This window comes from Dromiciops gliroides, chromosome 5 (genome assembly GCF_019393635.1).
Source record: "Dromiciops gliroides isolate mDroGli1 chromosome 5, mDroGli1.pri, whole genome shotgun sequence".
Classification (NCBI taxonomy): Eukaryota; Metazoa; Chordata; class Mammalia; order Microbiotheria; family Microbiotheriidae; genus Dromiciops; species Dromiciops gliroides.
The window spans coordinates 218,325,007-218,340,689 of record NC_057865.1 but is presented as its reverse complement, the minus strand read 5'-3'; positions in this window follow the sequence as shown (position 1 = coordinate 218,340,689).

The window sequence follows — 15,683 nt, the reverse complement described above, 5'->3', positions numbered from 1 at the left end:
CGTAAAGAGCAGCTATAAATATTTTTGTACATGTGGGTCCCTTTCCCCTTTCCATGATTTCTTTGGGGAAAAGACCTAAAAGTGGTATTGCTGGGTCAAAAGGTATGCACAGCTTTATCGCCCTTTGGGCATAATTCCAAATTGCTCTCCAGAATGGTTGGATCAGTTCACAGCTCCACCAACAATGAATTAGTGTTCCAATTTTCCCACAGCTTCTCCAACATTTATTATTTTCCTTTTTTGTCATTTTAGCCAATCTGATAGGTGTCAGGTGGTACCTCAGAGTTGTTTTAATTTGCATCTCTCTAATCATTAGAGATTTAGAACATTTTTCCATATGGGAATAGATAGCTTTGGTTTCTTCATCAGAAAGCTGCCTGTTCATATCCTTTGACCATTTCTCAATTGGGGAATGACTTGGATTCTTATAAATTTGATTTAGTTCCCTATATATTTTAGAGATGAGGCCTTTATCAGAAGTACTGGCCACAAAAATTGTTTCCCAGCTTTCTGCCTCCTTTCTAATTTTGGATGCATTGCTTCTGTTTGTACAAATTTTTTTTTAATTTAATATAATCAAAATCATCCATTTTGCATTTTATAATATACTCTATCTCTTGTTTGGTCATAAACTGTTTTCTTTTCCAAAGATCTGATAGGTAGACTATTCCTTTCTCTCCTAATTTACCTATGGTATCACCTCTTATGTCTAAATCGTGTATCCATTTTGACCTTATTTTAGTATAAGGTGTAAGATGTTGGTCTATGCCTAATTTCTGCCATACTGTCTTCCAGTTTTCCCAGCAATTTTTGTCAAATACTGAGTTCCTATCCCAGAAGCTGGAGTCTTTGGGTTTATCAAACACTACATTACTAGTGTCATTTACTACTGCATTTCCTGAACCTAGCCTATTCCATTGACCTACTACTCTATTTTTTAGCCAGTACCAGATAGTTTTGATGAGTGCTGCTTTACAGTAGAGCTCTAGGTTTGGTACCGCTAACCCACCTTCCTGTGAATTTTTTTTCATTATTTCCCTGGATATTCTTGATTTTTTGTTTTTCCAGATGAATTTCAACAAACATTTATTAATCACATACTGTGTTTCAGTCCTTTACTGGGGAGGTACAATATGTATATGCACCATAAGGAAGACTAGAGAGAGAAAGCTCTTGGGGAGATCAGAAAAGAATTCATGGAGCACCATAATGAGAACTTAGGAGGAAGGCACATAAAGTTTCTGATATAGAGGCATGAAGGATGACTTGTGTGAATACATGGAGGAAGAAGAGGGAAAGTTAAATTGGAGAACAAATAATTATTTACTTTGTTGAAATATAAAGTTTTTGATAGAGAGCATGAAATAATACTAGAACTTCAGGTAGGAATTGGAGCATGGCACATCTTAAATGCCATGCCAAGGAGTTTATATTCTATCCTCTAGTCAATGGATCAGTATAGGTTTTTGAGTAGAGGAATGACATGAGTGAGGAAGTGAAGAAGACATATTGGAGAGGAGAGAAACTAGAAGCAGGGAGACGAATTAGGCAGTTATCATAATAATTCAGGGAAGACTTGATAAGGGTTTCAACCAGGGCAGCGGTTCGAATATGAGGGAAGGGCTGTGGAAGAATTTGAAATGGATAGAGTTCCCAGGTATTAATAGAGTGCAGTGAACAAAATTGGTACTTAACTAATGTTTGTTGAATCACTTAAAGTGAATTGACTTTTGCCCAAAGTTCATGTAAGATATCATTTGCCCATCTGAAAGTGTGAATTCATCTTTGGTCATTCCTTCTTTCATTCAGTAGATTTCTAATTAATTGTGAAATTTTGATTCTATTCCCACAATACATCATATATATCCCTCCTCTCGATTTCTTTCTACTTTGGAATACAACCTTAATACCAGCTGCTGAGATGATTACAACAGCCTTCCCACTTGACTTCAAATTCTATCACAAACACTTAGTAGTTGTGTGACTATGAAATTCACTAAACTTTTTAACCTCAATTTTCTCATCTATAAAATAAGGATTATTATAGCACCTACTTTGCAGAGTTGTTTAAAGATCCAAAGACATAACACATGGAAATGACTTTGCAAAACTTAAGGTACTCTATGAAGGCTAGCTATTATAATCAGCATTCTCTCCTTGTTTTAGTTCATCTTTCACCTAGCTGCCAGATGAATCCTCTTTATTACACAGTTTTGATCTTGTATGTCACTTCTCTGCTCAAAATCTTTAATGGTTCTCTTTGTTTATTTGTTTATTGAGTGTCAGAGGCCTCTAGAGTCAGGCCTTTCCAGGTTAATCTAATGGTACTCAAATCTGAGCTCAGATACTTAATAACTTTGTAACCTTGGGCAATTCACTTAACTCTGTTTACCTCAGTTTCCTCATGTGTAAAATGAGCTGGAGAAGGAGATGGCAAGCTGCTCCAGTATCTCTGCCAACAAAATCCCAAATGGGGTCATAAAGAGTCAGACATGACTGAAACAATTGAACAACAACTTACCTCCACATACTCTATGATGTGGACAAACTGGTTACTTACTATGTTTTCATATATATTCTGTTTCCACTCATGTATTCCCTGAGTCTGAAATGTTCCTTCCCATCTCTCCCTCTTCAAATTCTACCTATTCTTTATGGCCCAGCTCAAACACCACCTAGACTAGGAAGCTTTCCTGAGAAAGGCTTGATAAAAATCCTTCCCTCTACCTCTCAGATATTTAAAAAAACACCACTTGGTTTGGACTTCTCTTGTGCACTCATCGGTTTGTTTTCTGTTATAGAGCCTCTAAATTCATTTTGTACATAGAACCTCTAAGCTCTATCAAGTTAGAAACCATATCTTATTTCATTTTGTGTCACTTCCCACCTTCCACCTTCCCTCCCTACACATATATCTTATAAAGCTATCACAGCACCCTGAACGTAGTAGGTGCTTAATACATTATTTTCTCATTTTAAAAACTGTGAACTTAACAAACTCCAAATACAACAAACATTTCCATATATATTGCAGAACAAAAGAAGAGGATTTGATTATACATAACACTTTGACTCTCTCCTAATAAGTGATTGATGAAGTTAGATTTGAAGAACACTGAAAGTAGGGGACAAATGCAGAGAGAATAATGACAAGGTGAAGTGAATGGTAGTTCATAACTCTACTTTCTCCTCCTTAATTTCTCTGCAGTTGTCCTTGACCACTGTGCCATAGTTCTTGTTCACTTCTCAAACCGTCCTTCTGATGCTTGTTTGTCATTCTTAGGTAGGGAGCTGTCCATTGCTGAAAGCAGAATGCATGAATTGTATAGTCTAGCACGTGGTTACCCCACCCCTGGGGTAACCATCCTGCTAATGGCTCATACTTATAGATCATTTTAGTTTATAAAGTTCTTGCCCCACGATAATAGAGGGAGACTGTTAGAATAGTAACTAGAAATCCTAGCACCTGGGGCAAATTCACTGGAGGGAGGGGTAGGAAGGAGAAAGGATGATACACAAGGAGAAGCCTACCATAGTTACTTGCAGTTGTGACACCTCCACCTCCAGGAGATGGACGAGATTGTAGGTGGAGAGAGGTAGGGTCCTACTATGTGGCACCACATAAGGAGAAGGAGAGGGTTCTAGGAAGCCTTTTTCATCACCAAGTGCCATATTTTGACTTTTTTCAGTCTCCTTTTTTCTGGTTTATTATCTATTTTCTGCTCCCTCCAGCATGTCCCGCAAGACTCTGTCCTGGGTCCTTGTCTCCTCTCTCCTCTCCTCTTATCTTGTCTTCTGTCATTTCCTCTCCTCCTCTCTCTTCTTTGTTCCCCTCTCTTCTCCATTCACTATTTCCTGAGATGACCAAATCCATTCCTATGGGCTCAATTATGAATGGCATCTAAATCTATATATTGATAAATCTCTATATTTTTTATCACTTGTCAGTTTCTATGATCTAAATGCTTACTACAAAACAAAAAAAATTTTTTAAAGGGGGCAGCTAGGTGGCACAGTGGATAAAGCACCGTCCCTGGATTCAGAAGGACCTGAGTTCAAATCCGACCTCAGTCACTTGACACTTACTAGCTGTGTGACCCTGGCCAAGTCACTTAAACCTCATTGCCCTGCCAAAAAAAAAACCAAAAAACAAAAAAAATTTAAATCTAAATTCTTACTACAAAAACTTAACAGTGATGCCAGCACACCTCCTGCACTCCAGGTATGGTCACTTCTATTATGGTTGAGATAGATGGGAGAGAGAGGTCATGGGAATTGAATAGATTGGGCAAGTAGGAAACCAGAGTGCTTGAAGGAAGCTGGAGAGTGATCTGGAGACCCAAATGAAAACAACAACAACAAAAAGACCTGATGGAGAAGGAGCTGCTGAGTGAGGCAGCAGAGAGAGGATCTGAAAGTGGCAATGGAGAGCTAAGAGTAGGGCCACTTCAGCAGCAACCCTTAGAAATAGTCCTGAGAAATATGGCACTTTCAGGAGAAAGCCAAGTTTATATGAGTACCAGGATATGGAAGGAATATGGGACACTTTTACATTCTACCACTACTGCTGCCTCTTAGTAAACTCTTCTCCTTTGAGGTTCATGCTATTCAAACCTATCACCAAATCCAGATTCTGGTGATACCCTTAATTCCATCCCCTCTTATATTTTCCATTGGATTGCCAACACTATTATTCACCTTTCCCCTCCTTCTACTCTTCAACTTCTCCTTATTTACTGTTTTTCCCCCTTCCTGTCTACAATCATGGTCAGGTCTTCCCAATCCTTTAAAAATCTTCACTAAATCCAGGTTCTGTTAATTATCATTTAATATCTCTCCTCCCTTCTCAGCCACATTCTGTGAAAAAGCTGTCTGCACTTGCTGTCTTCACTTCCTCTCCTCTCACCTGCTTCCAAACTCTTTGCAATCTGCCTTTCAACCTCATCACTCAACTGAAACTGCTCTCTCTAAAGTTAGCAGTGATCTTTTTTAAAAATTGTAACTATGGGGGGGGGGCAGCTAGGTGGTGCAGTGGATAAAGCACCGGCCCTGGATTCAGGAGTACCTGAGTTCAAATCCGGCCTCAGACACTGAACACTTACTAGCTGTGTGACCCTGGGCAAGTCACTTAACCCTCATTGCCCTAAAAAGAAAAAAAAATTGTAACTATGTTTTTCATTTGACAAAAAACTATTTTAACTCCCTCAAAGCTACCCCTTTTGGAAAAAAGAAAAACAAAATGCTTGTAACAAATATGCATAGTCAAGCAAAATGAATCTCTTAATTATCAGTATGTGTGTGAATGTGTGTGTGTATGCATATGCATATAACCTGAGTTCCTCACCTCTCTGTCAGGAGGTGGGTGCATGTTTTATCTTGGATCCTCTGGAGACATGGTTGGTCACTGCATCGATCAGAATTCTTAAATCTTAAAATTGTTTATCTTTGGAATGTGTATAAATTGTTTTACTGACTCTACTCACTTCCTAATGATCTCTTTGCAAGAGAAAAAGGATTTAGTCCCTCCCCTTACTCCCAACTCAGTTGATGTATTCACAAATTGTAATTACAGGTGATGAAATGTTAATACGTTAATACCCTATTGTCCCTTTTATGAAGCATGACCACCTCTTTCTGAAAGAGTCAGAACTTAAGGGTGAACAACAAGGTATATTTCTCAAGAAGAAAAAGCACCTTGGGAGGCAGTTAGGTGGCACAGTGGATAAAGCACTGGCCCTGGATTCAGAAGGACCTGAGTCCAAATCTGGCCTCAAAAACTTGACACTTACTAGCTGTGTGACCCTGGTTAAGTCACTTAACCCTCATTGCCCCCCCCCCAATCATGTTGGGATCAAGCAGTACTGAAGTTATGGATGGTATTTACCTATTTGCTTTTCCTTGCACACAGTCCTCTACTTTTCATCTCTATGCCTTTCCACCAACTGGCCTCTATGCCCAGAATACTCTATCTCCTCATTTCCATCTCTTAGTTCCCCTTGCTTCCTTTAAGGCTTAGTTCAAATCCCACATTCTGCAGGTTTTTCCTGGTCTCACCAGCTGCTAGTATCTCCTACTATGACTTTCTGTCTATTCTTTATAATTATTTACTTGTCGTATGTCCCATTAGAATTTGACCTTCTTGAAAGCAAGGACCCTTTTTTCTTTTCTTTGTAGCCTTAGTGCTAAGCACTGTTCCTGGCACATAGTAAGTGCTTAATAAGTGCTTGTTGACTGATTGACAGGTGTTATCACCTACCATTGTACTCCAAGTTTGTGGCCACACTTCCCATGGATGTGATGTATATTTGTGAGAAAATGTGCCCTAGTTTTGTGGGAGGGGGATGTTTTTCAACTTCATTTCTTGGTTAACCATCCTAGTAAATGCCTTTGCTAAAAATTAAATGTACACACTGGCTGTTAAAGGAAAACACACTGGTAGGGGCTCATGAACTATAGTTTTAGGAGTAACCACTTACAAAATACCTTAGAACCTAAGGTAGTAGCCACCATCTGTGGATCCCAGTTGTGAATAGGAGTGTTGATTTAGGGGAGTAATGCCAAAGAACATTATCACCTGCCCATTAATTGGAGAATGGCTGAACAAGTTGTTGTATATGAATGTAATGGAATACTATTGTGCTGCAAGAAATGATGAGCAGGCAGATTTCAGAAAAAACTGAAATGACTTACATGAACTGATACTGAGTGAAGTGAGAAGAACCAGGAGAACACTGTACACAGTAACAGCAACATTGTATGATGATCAACTGTGATAGATTTAGCTCTTCTCAGCAGCGCAATGATCCAAGACAATGTCAAAAGACTCATGTTGGAAAATGCTCTCCACATCCAGAAAAAGAACTGTGGAATCTGAATGCAAATTGAACCATACTATTTTTACTTTTTTTATTTCTTGAGGTCTTTCCCTTTTGTTCTGATTCTTCTTTCACAACATGACTAATGTGGAAATTTCTTTCATGTGATTATACATATATATAACCTATATCAGATTGCTTGCAGTCCTGGGGAGGAAGGGAGAAAAATTTGGAACTCAAAAATCTTATAAAAACAAATGTTGAAAACTATCTTTACATATAATTGGAATAAAATAAAATAAAATATCGTTTTAAAAAAAGGAGTGTTATCATCAAATTACTTAATCACCAAATCTAGTGGTCTTTTCTTGGTCTTCATCCTTTTTACCTCTCTGTATCATTCAACATTGATAACTACCCTTTCCTCCTGGACATTGTTTCCTCTCTTGGTTTTTTGTTTGTTTGTTTTTTTACATTCTTTTCTCTTAGTTCTCTTTCTAGCTGGATAACAGCTCCTTTTCAGTATCTTTTGCTGGGTCATCATCCATGTTATGTCCTCTGTGTGTATAACCCCCAACACTTTGTCCTGGGATCTCTTTACTCTCTATACTCTTTCACTTTGTGACTTCATTGGATTCTATCACTTAGCATTCTGTTGTGGACAGGAGGGAGGAAACCCACCCAAATATTCACAAACACACACATATGTTCCTGTCTAGGAAAAACCCTTGGTCATTCCATTCTAGCTAGTTTTTGCTCTGTTCCTCCCCACTCTTTAAATTTCTAAAAGATTGTATCAGATTAGAAAAGTGGGACTCTTCTTGCCTTTTTTTCCTTGATGATTTGTGCTCATCTTTCCCCATTCCCATTTGCCTTTCCTCCTTCCTACCCATCAATAGTCATGGCAGATAACTCTGGGTTATCAGTCCGGCAGGAGGGAATTATTCTGTCTATGAGTTATGCAGGCACCTGTTTTCTCTCTTCATTCAGTTTCACACACCTCTTGACCAGTTTCCTAATTTATCAAACATTCCACCAGAGGGCAGGCCCAGTCTGTATAGAATGAAAATGAAGGTCTTCAATAGTCTCACTTCACTCCCACTACCATCCTAAGGTAGCTGCTAATTATATATGGATGTTTTTCTGGACTTCTAAAAGCTTTAAGATTATTCTCTGCCTCCGTCCCTCCCTCCACTCCCTCTCTCTCTCTTTCTCTGTTTATCTGTCTCCCCCCATCCTCCTCCCTATCAATATTGCTGTCTCTCCATCCCTACCTCTACACACACACACACACACACACACACACACACACCCCTCCATCCATTACTTCTGTAGCATTCTTTCTGGAGCAGACAAATTCTAAAATAATCTATTTTATATTTACTATCAGTTTAAGTGGGAACAAAAATGCTTTCCAGGAATTGGTGCTAAATTTACATAGATTTTCAGTGGTCAGACATAGATTAGGTGCTGGCCTTAGTGTGGGCAATTAGTTACCTAGTCCTGGCAGATAACGATCGCCTCTCCTGGTGAGGAACGCAGAGTAGATTTTTATTATTCCCATTTTTAAAATGACAAAAGAAAGACTCTTGGAGATTAAGCAATGCTTGTGGTCACACAGATAGCAGATTCTTTCTCCTGATTATTTTTTTTGGGGGGGGGTGAGGCAATTGGGGTTAAGTGACTTGCCCAAGGTCACACAGTTAGTAAATGTCAAGTGTCTGAGGCCGGATTTGAACTCAGGTCCTCCTGAATCCAGGGTCAGTGCTTTATCCACTGAGCCACCTAGCTGCCCCTCTCCTGATTCTTTTTCTGTTCCACATGACCTTTCCCAGGCCTTCTGATTCTCACTTCTCAGAAAGCCAGGATGAGTGCTTACTTCAAGTCCTCCCATCAAGTGTTCATGGGCAGGGGAGAAAGGATGCTGCGCCTCTTTGGCAGAACCAACAAACTGAACAGAATTTGAGCAGAAACCAACCAATGTTCATCAAGGGATGAACAGAAGAGCTCAAGCACTCATGAAGGTAACACATTTTTGCCCATAGTAGAGCTGGAAGGAACCTGAAGAGATACAATTTTTCCATTTTCCAGATAAGAAAATTAAAGACCTTATTCATTTAACTAAACTTTAGTAAATTGTCACTAAAATTAGTAGAGCTAGGATTTGAACTGAGGATCTCTGAATCCAGTAGTAAGGATCACTCCTGCTGTATCCTTCCACCATTCTCCCTCTGACATTGAACTGATTTCTAAGCAATCAAATAATACTTACGAAGCACCTGCTATTCCCCAGGCACAGTGCTAAACACTGGGGATGCAAAAGGAATTAAAAAGCAGCCTTTAAAAAAAAAAAGTCAGTCTTGCCCTAGGGGAGTTTACAATCTAAACTCTACACCTAAAATCCCTACTCTCTAATCCCACTCTACGGTGGGACTTTCATTAGGAGATAAAAGCTGGAGCAAATCTTTCAATAACTCCCACGCCCACCTATACATGTTTGTTGTCCTTGCTATTCTTTTTCTACCTTGTGGTTTCATTCATTTGACCAATTATCTCCAACACTTTCTTAGTAGAATACATTGTGTGTGTGTGTGTGTGTGTGTGTGTGTGTATCTAGTTAGCTTTTTCTGGCTTACCTTCATATCCCAGAACCCCATACACAGAGCAAACAACTGGTTCCCTATGCTGGTCACAAAGGGACACTTAACCTAACTAACCCCTAGCAGCCCAGAGCCTGCTCACTGCAGATGTCCGGGCATTGAATTCACCATCTGAGAAGCAGGGATTTTTTTCAGTCTTTGTCTCTCCCTGTTCAATCATCTCCTCCCACAGAGTCCCCTCAGAACATTCATTTGACAAGCAACAGCTCATTTTCTTCAAAGAATTCATGTGCACACACTGGCTCAGCTCTGGGAGCCGCTGCTAATTAAGGATAACAATGGTTGGAAAGAAGGTCTGACAAGGTCCTATTTGGGCAAGTAGATTAATTAAAGGACAGACTCTAATTGACACAGAGTGCCCAGAGTGGTCCTTTTGTATATTGGTGTCTGGGAGGAAATCAGGGGAAAAGGAGTTGAGTACTAATTAGTAATAATCTCTGACTCTAGCCACAATGCTATCCATAAACTGCAGTAAATTTAAGGTTCTCTTTCCTTGGTTTCTCCCTTTGTCTACTCATTTCCAGAAGGATTGTCTTACTCTGTAGAAAGTATAAAGTAAAAATTTGTCTAGAGGAAGGCACTTAGGGAAGGCAAGGGAACTAGATACCATTCAATATGGCTGTCCTCAAGTATTTGGACACGTTTTATGGAAGAATCAGACTTTTTTTCTCAGCCTCAGAGCAAACCTGAGTCTGAATGGGTGGAAGTTTCAGAGGAACAAATTTAGGCTCAATGTTAGAAAAAGATTTCCCAATATTGGGAGTTGTCTATATAGTATCAGCTGCTGTCATTGTCTCTTGGTTTTGCTCAACTATTTGTTTTCCTTTGTTGCAAGGAGAGATCCCATGAGCTTGCGTTACCAAACAGCTAAATAATTGTGATAATGTGAACCAAAAAAAAGGCAATCATGACTCCAGAAGACTGATGATGGATCATGCTTTTCCACCACTTGGCAGAGAGGTGATAGACTAAAGATGCACAATGACAGATACGTTTTTAGAACTGGCCAATGTGTGGATTTGTTTTGTGTGACTGTTTGCTATAAGGGAAAGCTTTTGAGGAGAGGGAAAGACATGGTACAGACTAGAAGGTAGTGATAGTGAGACTAAAAAAGGAAGAAAAATTAAAGAATCATTAGAAAATAAATAAAATTTGCATAATTGCACATGTATAACACATATCTGATTGCTTACCACCTCAGGGAGGGAGAGAGGGACAGAATATGAAACTCAAAACTTTAAATAAAAATGTTTATTAAAAAGATAAAAGGGGGCAACTAGGTGGTGCAGTGGGTAAAGCAATGACCCTAGATTCAGGAGTACCTGAGTTCAAATCCAACCTCAGACACTTGACATGTACTAGCTGTGTGACCCTGGGCAAGTCACTTAACCCCTATTGCCCTGCAAAACCAAACAAACAAACAAAAAGATAAAAGAAAAGAAACACAAGAGACCAGAAGGTCAGAAGGGAACATGGATAAGCAGGACAGTGAATTTAATAAAATTTTAAATGTATCTTCAAAAAAAAAGGCAGTAGAGATTCATGGTTTCATACTCAGTTCTCTCTTTTTTGGTCATTTGTAAGGGGAAATGTTCATTTTTGTTGATGTTTGTCAAGTTCATAATAATAAAAAGTAAGATTTTTTAAAAATAAGCATAAAAAATTAAAATGTTGCCATTTTCTCTCCTGCCAAATGTTCTCCCATTTCTGTATCTTTGTGTTCCGAATTTGTTATTCTCTATTTCATAATCTCTATTTCTTTGGATAGATTTCCATCATTTTTTCAACTTTTTTTCTACCCTGAAGTTTATATTTTTTAATTCTGTGTTGAGAGTTCTGATTTTTTTTTAACCTCACTTCATTCCTAATATCTTCCTTTGGTTTGTTTCTTTTTTTCTGGGGTTTCTTGTTGTTCTTCCATGATCTCTAGGGAGTCAGTAGATTTCTCATTTTCATCAGGGAATTTGGTTAATTTTCTTTTGTATTATAATACTTGTTCATTGTTTTCTGGTGTCTTTTTGCATTTTTACTCATTGTTTTTCCTTTTATCATTATCAGCCTCTCTATTGGTTTATCTATGAGCTAAGCATTTGTTTAGATTTCTCTCTTGAGAACTTTTGGTATTCCCAGTGCTTATCTATGATTTCCCTCTTCATTATTTGGTTGGCTCTCTTCCACTAATTCCCAAAGGCCCCTTCCCTCCTTCCCTTGTCCCCCTGCACCAAGGCTAGACATCTTTATCTTACTTGTGTTATAGGGCATTGGGACCCATGTCTCTGAGCTGAGAAAATTCCAGGGGTTGAGTACTGATTGCAGTTGGGTTTCCAGTCCCTCTTCCCTCAGGTACAAAAGCCCTAGCTCTCTGGCTGGTGTTGCTTCAAAGCTAGGTCTATGTCTTCCAACAAAGGCTCCCCCTCACCACTCCTCACTCACCTCCAAGTGCTTTTTCCTTTCCTTTGTGAGGCTTGGCACAAAGTCTACCACCTTTTGCAGGGCATGAGTGGAGGTTTCAGGCTCAGTCACTGCTGTGGGGGCACCAGGCAAGAACTCCCAAAGCCACCAAAGCAGAAGCCTTTCATTTTATGTGTTACCTGAGCCTGTCCCTCTGGAGCAGGTTGAAAAGTGAGAATGCTGAGTGGGAGCTCTACATAGTTGATTTTTTTTCAATGCTGATTCTTACCTCATGGAGTCTTTCTGTTTTATCTTATAAATCAAGCTTCAGACCTGGAGGAGTTTGCAGAAAACAACTACTCTGCCATCTTGCCAGTCATGTGATATTTGATCATCTACACTTATTTTTTAATTAAGGTGGCCCATTGTGAGGATCAAAGGAGATGATACTTGTCAAGCACTTAGAACAGTGCCCAACACATGGTGGGCACTATAGAAATGCTTAGTCCTCCCCCCCCCCCCCCGCCAAAAAAAAAAAAGAAAGAAAAAGAAAGAAATGCTTACTCCTTTCCCCATTCTCCTTCACTTCCCCTACAGGTGCTTCAAGAGGTAGCAGTAGAATGCTTCCCACTATGGGAGGTATATAAGGGGAGACTGGATGATACTTGTTTGGGGTGTTATAGAAGAAAGTTCTATTTGGGTACAGTTTGGACTAAATGTATGGCCCTTTGAGGCTCCTTCCAAATGTAATTCTGCAGTGTCATGAATGTTGATTGCTTCATCTCCATAAATGTCACCAATATTCGACAATAAGCCTTTATTGAAAGTCTGTTTTCTGTGCCATTGTTACAAAGGTAATTATACTGCCGTGGTCCCCTGTGGTTTCCTATCTAGGAAGGACATGAGATATATTAGCAAAGGATACATAGATCATAAAGTTAAAGCAGCAGAATGGTACAGAGTGTGACAGATGGTAAAATATTGTGCTTATTGGGGTTCAATTCAGGGGACACTACTGGAGTGGAGACCTATGGAGGGCATTGGCTATGGGGACTTTTGAATTTTCTCTGAAAAATCCAATGTGCTTTTCCTTTGATCCATTCAGGAAGACTTCCTCTAAGTGCTGAATTTTCAAGAGCAGCTTGAATAATAGAAGAGAGATCATTTGCCAAGGCAACACACTAAGAAAGGTAGGGAGCCCTAGAGAGAGAAAAAGTGATACTATCCAATGGGGAGGAAAGAGTCAAGGTGAGATTTGAGTTCAAATTCTGCCTCTATCACCTACTAGAACCTCAGAGATCATTTATCCTAATCCTCTCATTTTACATGTGAAAAAACTGAGACCCGGAGAGGTCCAGGATCACAAAGATAGTTAAGTGGTAAAGTTGAGATTTGAACATGAGTTTCTTTTTTATTGTTAATACACCACTCTTTCTAGCACCATGAACCTGAGCAAGTTCTCTCTCTAACCTCTCTGACCTTTCATTTCTTCATCTGTAAAACTGGGGTGATAAGAATAGTTTCTCTGGCTCCCTCACAGGGTTGATGGGAAGAAAACTCTTCAAAACCTTAAAGGGTTATAAAAATGAGAATTGTTATTAATTATGTCTTATCTCAAAATCAATTCCTTTAACCTCTAGCACCAATGCCAGTGTTCTTTTCTCACAGAATTTGACAAATGGCAGAGATTTGCTTACTTGGTTTTGTTATTTTGAAGGAGGGAGAAGTGATGAGGAGATAGTTAAACTGACCATTAGTATTCATTCACTCCATAACTGGATCTTTTTGTTAAGAGAGTAAGGAAATTTCCAAAAAAGGGAAACATTTATTTCACATACAACTAGATAGAACATCCTTACAGTTACAGAGCAGTCTTTGTGAAACATTAGTCTTCCCCCTTCACTCCTGGCATATGGGGATGAAATATGGAGTGACAGTGATGGATGGGGAGGCATCACAATGAAGTAGGAAAGGCACTGGATTTGTAGTGAGAGTGCCTGGGTTCAAATCACCATTCACTAGCTCTGTGACCTTGAGCAAATCACTTAAACTCTCTGGGCCTGAGTATCTTTATTTATAGAATGCATGATGGGGAAGGGGCAAGGGAAGGAGTTGGATGAGATGACCTCCAATGTCCTTTTCAGCTCTGAACCTATGCTCTGATGATGGGAATAAGTTCTCTTATCACACTGATGTGATACATATAATGAGCATGGAATTCCTGAAATGGTAAGCCTCCAGGTGAAGCTTATCTCTAACCTCTACAATTTCATCTGGAAACTGGTGAGTCTTGTTAGAACAAGTAAAGTAAAATATAATATTATTATAATATAATATTATAATATTATATACAATATAATATACATATAATAATCAAGTAAATAAGGTGTTTTCTTGAAAATGCAGAAATCCCTGACATCTGGCATATTATTATTTCTTTTTTTTTGTTTTTTGGGTGAGGCAATTGGGGTTAAGTGACTTGCCCAGGGTCACACAGCTAGTAAGTGTTAAGTGTCTGAGGCCAGGTTTGAATTCAGGTCCTCCTGACTCCAGGGCAGGTGCTCTATCCACTGCACCACCTAGCTGCCCCCGCATATTATTATTTCTAAAGCATCTCATTGCCTTTCTGTCCTTAAGTCCTTCTAGGTCAAAGTAAAATCGACTGATGCTAGGGCGGAGTCTGGAGATTCTTGCTCTTTCCAACCTTGCCTACCTGCAACACTCTTTTCTTTATGTTAAAGACCCCTAGAAAGCTGCTTATTACAGATAAGCTCAAAGCACCATATGGAGTTAAGTGCATGACTCACACTCCCCTATTGTGTTTCTACTTGCCTCTACCAGACCAGATCCATTGAGTCTGTACATTAGGTCCACTCAATGCAGCTGGTGGAAGGAAGGCTCCCTGGGCTCAAGGAACCTAAAAATGAAGGGATTTAATCTGTTTCTTCTGCCCATTTCAATACCTTTACTTTGTGGCAAATGCCTCTTTAAATGAATGCTTATAACCCAACCATTTGCACTAGAGAAGGAAAAAAGAAACCTACACACAAGACTTACTCAGCCTAATGAGATTTATTAAAGGATATTCTTTGTAGCCAGCTGGTGCTGGGAGTAGGATACTGTGCACCTCCAAATTTGCATCCAGATTGGAGTTACAATGTGTCAGTCCCTAGGGGGTGATGCTGAAGCTCCAAATATGTATCCCCCAAAGTTCAATCTCTGCCATGTATTAGAGATGCTCCCTCCTCTTTGAGGATGGCGATTGGTGGGAAGCAGTGTTCTCTGTTACCCGTGGTCCCAGATCTGTATTTTGGGCTGAGTGCAATAATTGATTGAGGGAATGAGTAGGACATTAGAATGGTTTCTAGTTGATCCAAGATTAGCCAACAAGAAAGAAATTTAGTAAAAAACATGAGCTAACAAGAGTGCCGTGCGGGTTCCTATCTATAATGGATGGTGCTATACAGCCATCTGGGTTTAAAATGACACTTCATGGGGTTATTATGAAAAGAGAGGGAGATCTCCTTGTCTAGTTAGGGGTAAAAACAAAAATCGAGATAATTAACAGTTACAGGATACATACCAATTTCCTGACAAGAGAATGGCCATGGTTTATATGCTCCGATGAGGAAACAAAGGCCTTGTGTTGATACTTAACAGCAATTTTTTTCTTGGAATTCTACATGATTCTACATATGAATGTTCATTCAGATTCCTTAGAAGAAATGGAGTAAATTTCTAATACACCAAGATCCTAACAAATTGTTCTGTGACAGGCCTTACTCACATCAGTCTGGTAGTTCAAGCTGAGGGTTAG